Source organism: Stegodyphus dumicola, chromosome 8, assembly GCF_044657685.1.
Source record: "Stegodyphus dumicola isolate Sdum_Otavi_A_Nest chromosome 8, ASM4465768v1".
NCBI classification, from domain to species: domain Eukaryota; kingdom Metazoa; phylum Arthropoda; class Arachnida; order Araneae; family Eresidae; genus Stegodyphus; species Stegodyphus dumicola.
The window spans coordinates 84,227,406-84,237,575 of record NC_140775.1 but is presented as its reverse complement, the minus strand read 5'-3'; positions in this window follow the sequence as shown (position 1 = coordinate 84,237,575).

The following is a 10,170-nucleotide window of genomic DNA, read 5'->3' as shown; positions in this document are numbered from 1 at the left end:
CTTACAGATATATTGATGATCTTATTACAAGTAATAATTTTAATAAAATTGAATACTCCGAGATTTATCCAAATTGCCTTACACTTAATAAAACTAATAATTCACAAAATAGCATTGACTATCACGATCTTCAAATCCTTAACTACAAAATAATTTTACTTTTTGACAAAACAAGAAACTTCAGTTTCAATACTAACAAATTAATAAATCGGAATTCCAACATATCCAAAAAAGTAATTAACAATACAATAATAAATCAAATACAACGAATTAAAAATATCTGCACTGGTACGATAGATCTACAACGCGAAATTTTGCTCCTTATTAAAATTCTCAAAAATAATCTAATACCTAATCAATTTATTAACCATTGCCTTAAAAGAGCAGGCATTAAATACTCACTCTAAATCATTTAACTGATAGGGATATGATAATTTGTTCCTAAACCTGAGAAGGCAATATAAGTTGGATGACTATCAGTTGAAGGATTTGTACATAGTGTAATTACCAGCTGTATATAATATGTAAAAAGCTAATTGTCTTCAGACTTATGCTGTTACTAAAAAAATGGGCCTATTTCATAATCTTTAGTCTGTTAAATAGCTCTTTGACAGTGAAAATTCTTTTTTTTTTTCCTTTTCTTAATTTCTTCTTCGTTACGACACGACAATTAGCCAGAAATTAATTAATTTCCATTCACTAGTACATTCAAAAATTTTAACAGGCGGTTTCACTCAAATAAAAACTTCATAACATACGTCCCTCAAGCATTCCTAGTCACTCCCTCTCCCATAAATTACTTCACACAGGTTTCGCCGACTGACATAATTCCAAGCCCCCGCTGCCGATAAAGAATTTCGGACACACAACCCTTCTGAGTAAGACGCGAAGACAACACTTTGCCCACTTCCCACTAGAAAGAACGTAAGTTAATTAATACTTTTTCTGGCCTTTTATATCGTCGTGCACATTCCCTTTTCTTATTATATATATTTTAAATTTCAATTTTGATTTTTGATTTGTTTTTGCAAAGATTGCGTTATGTTTCTTATATTTTGTAATTTTCTGATGTTTATTTCAATTACTTTGAGTTCTATTTCATAATGCCAATTTCCAATGCTTAATTTTTTACAAATAGATTTGAATTAAAATACATAAACACGAGGGTGTCGGGGGACTATTACTGAGGTAATTTATCAATTTTACTGCATAAATTGCTTTTCACTCAATATTGAATTAGCGAAAATGCTTGATCAGAATGAGATATTTAGTGCTCTGCATTGGTTCTTGAACCCTTCAATTCACGGAAATATTTGGCCTAACTTAAATTGCCAGTTTGGCATCGCTTTATTACTTGAGTAAAGGACGAAACACCTTCGTATTTATTTCTTAATTATTGTTCACTGAACGGGAGTTCGTTTGTTCCGCTTGAAAAGTCAACTAATATCCGATCAATGGCAATGATTACTTGCTTTCAATTTAATTTCTTTTTGCAATTGAAATTTCGTTATTCATGATTTAATTCAAGTCCCCGTTAAACATTTTAACAATTTACGTCAAGTTACTTTAAAACAAATTTCGGAATTAAACTTACTAATTATGGATTCACTCTTTTTTATATAATTCTACTACACGGGTGTGCAAAACTTAAACAAGAATATAAATTTTAATCATATAGCCATGGAATTGCAGAAAAGAGGTTTTTGCGATGAACACGCAATTCAGTAGAAAGTTCATACGTATGCAAATGTCAAGAACAAAACGTCACAGGCGACGTGAGCGTATGCAAAACACGTGCGCACGGCGGGCTCAACTCAAGTCTACAATAAAAGGAAGAACGTAGACGCAATTAAAGACATTCACTGCAAGTACAAGTGGGTCCTTTCGTGAAATATGGCTAGACGAAATCACCTGGATGACTTCATACGTGGAAGAATGATGGAAAAGCTGCAGGAGGGGCGTAGTGTGACCAGTGTAGCTGAAGAGTTCGGGATGAACAAAAGTGTCGTTTCGCGCGCTTTTAAAACCTTCCAAACCATACGTACAGCTGTTAGAAAGGTTTGTGGTGGCCGTCCCAGGAAAACAACTGCAGTGGATGACCGATATATCGTCTTGCAGGTAAAAAGAGCCCGAAACCAGTCAGCAAGCGCCATAGCTCAACAACTGTATACATCAGCGCAGCGAAAAGTGTCGCGGTTTATTGTGTCGAGACGCCCTCGCAAAGGTAGCCTATTCGCCCGCCATTCTTAATGCTGCATCCCTTTGAAAGTTGGCCATCGACGACACCGTTTAGAATGCTGCAAGAAGCACGAAAACTGCGCATCTCATCAATGGAGTAGTTTTCTCTTTATGGAGGAGTGCCACAAGCAATTCTCAACGCCAGCTGATTTGGAGAGAGGTCGGTTTCATCCCAGTAATGGTTTCATTCCAGGATAGTTTCATTCCAGTAACATCACGGAAAGAAACCTATACGGTGGTCCTGGAGATTTCGTCTGGGGAGGCATTATGCTGAACGGCCGCACAGAGCTCCCTATTTACGACAGTTTCTGTAACCGGAGATAGCTATTGTCAGGAGGTGATTCTTCCCCATACGCGTCTGTTCTGTGGTGCCATTGGAGCAGACTGTTTTTATGGATGACAATGCACGGCTGCACCATACTGATGCTGTTCAGAAGCTACTGAAAAGTGAAGATATCACTCGAAAGGGTTGGCCAGTGTATTCCCCTGATTTAAATCCAATAGAACATCTGTGGGATGCTTTGGGGAGATGGCTTGGGGCAAGATTACATTCTCCGGGAGCACCGAACAACTAAAACAGATGGTGATTGAGAAATGGGCACTCTTACCTGAAGATCTGTTGTACAGTCTGGTGCTGAGTATAGAGAGACGGTGCGAAGCAACCATTGCAGTAATGGGAGGGCATACCCCATACTAAGTAATATCTGCTTGTTGTTCTTCCTCTTGTACAGTCATGTGTAACGATAATATGAGTTCAATAAAGCCTTTTTTATTTTATTCCATACTGTTTGCATTGTATTCATTTTTGTGCACCCATGGTTTCGTCATCGTTTAAATACAAACTGTCTCACATTTCCGAATTTCATGTCTCTCAGATGATTTCTCGTGGAGTTATGGCAAAAAGAACACCTGTTGCTTAAGTTTTACACACCAGTGTAACATTAATCTAAGGAGATAATATAACCAATATTTCTTTAGTAAACAAATTATTAACTTACTTTGCAGCTATTGCGCAAGTAGTAGAATAACTCGATTTCGCACTAAGTGAATTTAAGATTATATATATATATATATATGTAAACTCGGCGTCTAGGGGATATTTACGCTGACGACACACATTTAGGTGACTAAGTATTTATTTAGTTATTGATGGAGATACAGTGATGAGTATTTACAAATGAAAAAACGAGTTATAATTGAGAAGTTAACAGGTTCGCCATCTATTAATACGTCTTAGTCGAAAACATGACTGTTCTCTTTCGCTTCCATCATCCATCTCTCGTCTCACTGCAATGCCGTTCGTTGTGTTGAGTTGTTGCACTCCTGCTACTCACACTCGGGTATCCTGACACGACAGGGCCTCCTGTCGTTCTGAAACAACAAAATCTGAAGAGTAATTAAAAAAAAAGAAAAGGAAAAAGGAAAAAAAAAGGTATTTTGGATGGGAACCATCTTGGAACATCCTGAGGGGGAAAAAAAAGGAAACGTCATTTTCTTGGAGTGTCAATTGATCATCCTGGAACATCTTGAGGGAAAGAGAAATGTTATTTCTCCAGACCGTCTTAAATGCTCAAGCGTCTTTAGGAGCATATCTGGGACATCTTGGCGAGGCAAAAAAAAATGAACATCTTAATAAATCTTGTATATATAAAAATTCTTTGTAGAGAGGGAAAAGAAAAAAAACTTTTCAACTGATTAAAAAAATAATGAAGAGGAAAAAAATGAAAGGTAGTAAATACTAAGTAGAATGTCCAGTTGTAGAGTATAGAAATTCTAAATTATGAATTCATTGTTGAAAAGGCCATGGTTTCATCAAATCAGCAGCTGTGGAAGTTGTATTCGGACCTTCATGTATCCCGACTTTCTCTACCTCATAGCGGTCATTTGGCTTAATAGCTGTGACTTTGTAAGGTCCAAAAAATCGGGGACAGAGTTTGATTCCAGTTCCAAATTGAGTACGTTGAAGTGCGACTTGATCACCAACTTTGTATAAGTTTGGCTGTTTGCGGCGTTTGTTATATTGACGTCTATTTTCTTCTTGAAGTCTGAGAATATTGTTTTTCGTTTCGTCGCGTAATCTTTCTTTTTCTTGTAAAGTGGATTGGAAGTGTTCCTCTTCAAGTATTTGCTTAATTTTGATATAGTCTTTGTTTTTCATCATTAGTCCAAAAAGTAATTCAAAAGGCGTGAACTTAGTAGCTTCAGATGTAGTACTATTGATGATTCTCTGCACAGAAGCAACATGTTTAAACCACTTTTCGGGATCGTCTAAAGATAGCTTAGTTAAGACGGGAATTAAAATACCATGCATGCATTCAATCTGTCCATTTGCACGTGGAACGCCCGTAGTTATTGTGATGTGTTCAATATTCTCGTCAAGACAATAGGTTTGAAAGTCAGTTGAAGTAAAAGCTGTACCCTTGTCTGAGATAATGCGTCGGGGATTACCAAAAGTTGTTTGCTGTAATTTCAGTTTGTCGACAGCAGCTTGAGTGGTTGTTGATTTAACAGGATAAAGGCCAAAGAAACCTTGAGAATGCATCAACAACTGTAAAAAGATATTTGTAATTCTTGTTTGTTGACGGCAGTGGTTCCAGAAAGTCTATATGATAAGTATCAAGTGGTGTATCGCCTTTTGGAATCGGATGAAGAAAACTTTCCGCTTTACCAGCCTTTTTGGAAGAAAGAATGCAGGGTACGCAGTTCAAAATGATTTTTTTAACAATCGCAGATAAATTAGGGATGTAATATTCACGTTTAATAATGGATTCCGTTTTGAGAGCAGAAAAATGAGCTTTAGAGTGAGCATTTTGCACTATTTCGGTTTGCATTGCCTGAGGTACAACTAATAGTTCTTGGTCTTCAACTATTTTATACAGAACACCGTTCTTTAAGGAGTAGTCATCTACAGGGGTTTTATCTAAAGTATGTTTGATCCCCGTAATGAAGTCATCACTTAATTGTGCGTCAATAATCTTTTGAGTGACACTGTCAATGGCAATTAACATGACAGGGAAACGACTTAGAGCATCTACATGTTTCATAAGCTGTCCAGAGCGGTGTTTTATCGTGTAATCAAAGTCTTCAAGGTAAAGAGCCCATCGAGCAATTCTGGGTGTTATGTCTTTTTTAGACATAGTTTTTTCAAAAGCAGCGCAATCTGTAACAATATCAAATTTTGTTCCGGCTAAATAATGTCTAAATTTTTAAGGGCTTCAGTGATGGCTAGGATTTCTAGTTCATAACTGGAGTATTTCTCTTCTTGAGGATAGTTTTCTTGCTCATATAGTAAATTGGGTGGAAGGAGCCATCAGTGCTTTGTTGCAAGAGAACAGATCCGTAACCGTATCTACTTGCGTCACAATGAAGTTGAAGCGGTAAACCTTGTTGGTAAAGGTGCAGAACAGGATCACTGGAAAGTGCTTCTTTCAGTTTTAAGAAAGCGTGCTGTTGTGCAGGACCAAACTCAAAAGGAGTGGACTCACGTAGTAAGTCACTGAGGGGTTTTGCAATTTTGGCATAATGTTGAATGAATTTTCGAAAGTAACGAGTTAGGCCAAGAAAACTTTGAACCTGTTTAGCTGTTTTGGGTTCAGGAAATGACTGTACAGCGCGTGTTTTGGATGGTGAAGGTCGAATGGTGCTATCTTGAATAACATAACCTAGGAATTCAATTGTTTTCTTTAGAAAGTTGCATTTCCGAAAGTTTATTTCTAGACCATAGTCTGAGGCAAGTTGAAGGACTCGTCGTAATTTTTTAATTCCGTCGTCTTCGTCCTCAGATGGAATAATTATATCATCCATATAAATTATAACAGTCTGATCACTAATGAGAGGTCTGAATATGGTATTGATAAATCTTTGAAAAACGCTAGGAGAGTTGCACAGTCCAAAGGGAACTTTAAGGAATCCATACTGGCCTTCATGAGTAACAAATGCAGTGTATTTGCTGCTTTGGGGATTCATGGGAACATGAAAAAAGCTATTTTTCAAGTCAAGAGATGTAAAGACTTTAGAATTCTGTAAATTATCAAGAATTTGCTCTATAAAGGGTAGAGGAAATTTGTCTTTCACTATTTTCTTGTTGAGACGTCTGTAATCTATACATAGTCGGTAAGATCCATTTCGCTTTTTGCAGAGGACAATAGGAGAAGCAAAATCGGAGCAACTAGGTTTGATAATTCCTTCGTTCAGCCACTGCTGGATTTGAGCTTCTACAATACGTTGTTCGGCGATAGATAAGCAGCGAGGACGTTGACTAACAGGGATTTCATCCGTTAAAATTAAAGACATTTGCAAATCTGTTGTTTTGGTTTTATTAGGTTTGTAAGCCGAAACTAGGTGTTTGATTTGTGTGCGATGATCTGGATTGGTAAGATGCGTTAAATCAGGTTCATCGAAAATATTTACAATATTAATTAGAAAATTATGGTCAGGAGTTTCTGCTTCTATTAGTTTAATACAATGCTTTCCAATAGAAAATTCAGCTTGCTGGATAAAATCACTTCCAATAATTGCGTCAACAGATAGGAGATTATCTTCAAAAACAGGAATGTCAGTTTTAAAATTTGTATTTTGAATTTTGAAACAACCTGTGAAATATCCTACTGGGTGTACAATGCGATCAACAAGTCCTGATAATATTATAGAAGATTTTTGAAGCGCTGGAGAACTAAATTTTTGATATGTTGATGTGTTAATTATAGTAGCTTGACTGCCAGTGTCAATCAATGCTGGAATGATAACGTCAGAAATATTGATGTGAATCGTCATAAAATGTAGAGGGTGTGACTGTACGACAACTCGATTGAGAATTGTCTCTGATTTTTGTGACGATGGAGGTGATGCACGACTTGGTTTCTGAGTACAAGTAGACGATTTATGGCCAAATGAATCGCAGGAAAAACATTTAGGTTCTTTATGAGAACAATTAGAACTTTTATGGCCTTTATACCCACAATTATAGCAAACCATAGGTTGGAGAGGCTTCTGAGAGATTTTGCTCTCTAAGTGATGAGAATTATTTTGTTTAAATTTCAGATCACTAGAAAATTTAGCATGTTTGGAAGCAGACACAAGCTTCTCATAAATTTTTAACTTATCTTTGAATTCACTTACAGCTTTACAACCATATAATAAAATTTTGTTAGGGTTTTCTGGAATACCATTTATCACATAATCAAAAATAGAAGACATATCAATTTGACCTTTAGAACCAATTTCTCTCATAGCAATAAAATAATCGAATAAGATTCGTTTGGCTTTAAACGTCTTTTAAACATCAGTTTATGCAAATCTGCACTGTTAAGTTTAGAGGAAAATTCTTCTAGCAAATATTCTTTTAAGGTAGTAAAAGTTTTGACACCATGTAAAGAGTTTACAAAAGTTTTAGCAGAGCCTGATAAGCATTTTTTGGTGAATATAATTTTGTGAACATCATTTGTAATTCTATTCAGTTCAAATAATTCTTCTATGTCAGTTAAAAATGATTCAATTAAATTATCAGAAGAACCATCAAAAGGTTTAATACATTCGTATAAATCACGAAACGTTATGCTGAATTGTTGTTCATTTACCATCGATGACATCACAGGCGTATGATGTGTTCGATGTTTATGTAAACAAATACCGGAGCTGGAAGTCTGCGCGTTTTGGCTAGCTGTCAAGTTCGAACAAGTAATTGACTGCGTAGTGGTTTCAAAATCTGTTTGATTTTCGGCAATTAATTATTGTTTTGCGTTTTCTAATTCGTTGTCAGAATCAGAATCGGAAATAGCAGTTTCCAATAGCAAATCGAAATTAGTTAAAGCATTCACAATTGTAGGATAACATTCATCAGCGGAAATGGCACAGTCTAAATTTAGAACTTTAATAAGAATCGAAATTAGATCAGCCAGAGTGAAAATATTTAATAAACGTTCCTTAACTTCGGCAGTGTGAAAAGAGTTATCTAGTCCTTTGAATTCCCGAAGTTGTTTGCGATTTGCACGGTCGCCTTCTTGACCAAACACAAATTTATGTCGTAGCTTAATTGCTTTCGTGGAAGCTGATTTTAAGGATTTAGCGATATGCGGTATATCATTTAAAGTTGACATTGTCACAACTTAACTATTTCGGAGAACACAAGTGAGAAACAAGTTTATACAACAAAATGAACATTGAGTTTCGATTTCGAAAGGAAAAGTTCTGATTTTTCACACAATTCGTTCTAGTGGTAAAAATATAGTTTCAGTTCATCAAAATTAGATTCTTTAATTTCACTTCATCAAAATTGAATTTAAAATATTCTTTATTTGATTCTTAAAGAACAGCTTACCTTGATTGAAGAAGAACCGGTCGAAGCTCCCATGTAAACTCGGCGTCTAGGGAATTTCTACGCTGACGACACACATTTAGGTGACTAAGTATTTATATAGTTATTGATGGAGATACAGTGATGAGTATTTACAAATGAAAAAAAGAGTTATAATTGAGAAGTTAACAGGTTCGCCATCTGTTAATACGTCTTAGTCGAAAACATGACTGTTCTCTTTCGCTTCCATCGTCCATCTCTCGTCTCACTGCAATGCCGTTCGTTGTGTTGAGTTGTTGCACTCCTGCTACTCATATATATATATATATATATATATATATATATATATATATATATATATAATGTTGTATGATCTTAAGTTCACTTAATGCGAAATCGAGTTATTCTACTACTTGCGCAATTGCTGCAAAGTAAGTTAATAATAATTTATTTACTAAATAATATTGATTATATTATCTCCTATGATTAATTATAGTAGAATTATCTGAAAAGAGTTAATCCATATTTAGTAAGTTCTATTTCGAAAGATGTTTTGAAGTAACTTGAATGTAAATTTGTTAAAAATGTTTAACCGGGACTTGAATTAAATCATGAATAACAAAATTTCAATTGTAAAAAGAAATAAATTAAAAGCAATTAATTAAATGCAAGTAATCATTGTCATTGATCGGAAATTAATTGACTTGTCAAGGGGAACAAACCAACTCCCGTTCAATGAACAACAATTAAGAAATAAATAAGAAGGTGTTTCGTCCTTTACTCGAGCAATAAGGCGATGTCAAACCGGCAATTCAAGCTAGGCCAAACATTTCCGTGAATAGAGGGTATTAAGAACCAATGCAGAGAACCAAAGAATTCATTCCGATAAAGCATTTTAGCTAATTCAATTTTGAGTGAAAAGCAATTTCTGCAGTAAAATTTATATCGCTCGAGTGACTGTCCCCCCACACCCTCGTGTTTATGCATTTTAGTACAATATTATTTGTAAAATTAAACATTGGAAATTGTCATTATGAAATAGAATTCAAAGTAGTTGAAATAAACTTTAGAAAATTACAAAATGTTAGAAAAATAATGCAATCTTTGTAAAAACTAATCGAAAAATAAAAAATAAAAATTTTTTAAAAATATATAATAAGAAAAGTGAATGTACATGAAGATATAAAGGCCAGAAAAAGCATTAAATAACTTACGTTCTTTCTAGTGGAGAGTGGGCACAGTGTTTTCTTCGTGTCTGACTCAGAAGGGTTATAGGTTTGGGCTTCCCTGTTCCGAGAACTAGCTCACTACAGGTCGACTCTGCCTTCGGGCACGTCGTGGAGGTTCAACCTCCACTATTACCCTCCAGCAGAGCCGCGCACCACCTGGATACGTCACCAGGCAGCACCGGTCGTCAATTGCTCCTGCCAGTCGCTCGGGCGAGCCCGTCGCAGCGGGACATTACCCAGCGACCCCGGGGGAAATCCCCACGGGTTACTAGCACCACGCCGCGCTAGGACGTGCCAGACTCCGAGGCCGGCCAATAAGTGACCTTTCCCAGAGCCTTCAGAACCACCAAATTCATAAATTTTATACCCCCGTGGCCGAGACTGCCTAGGTACAGATCCTAGCCAGTAGCT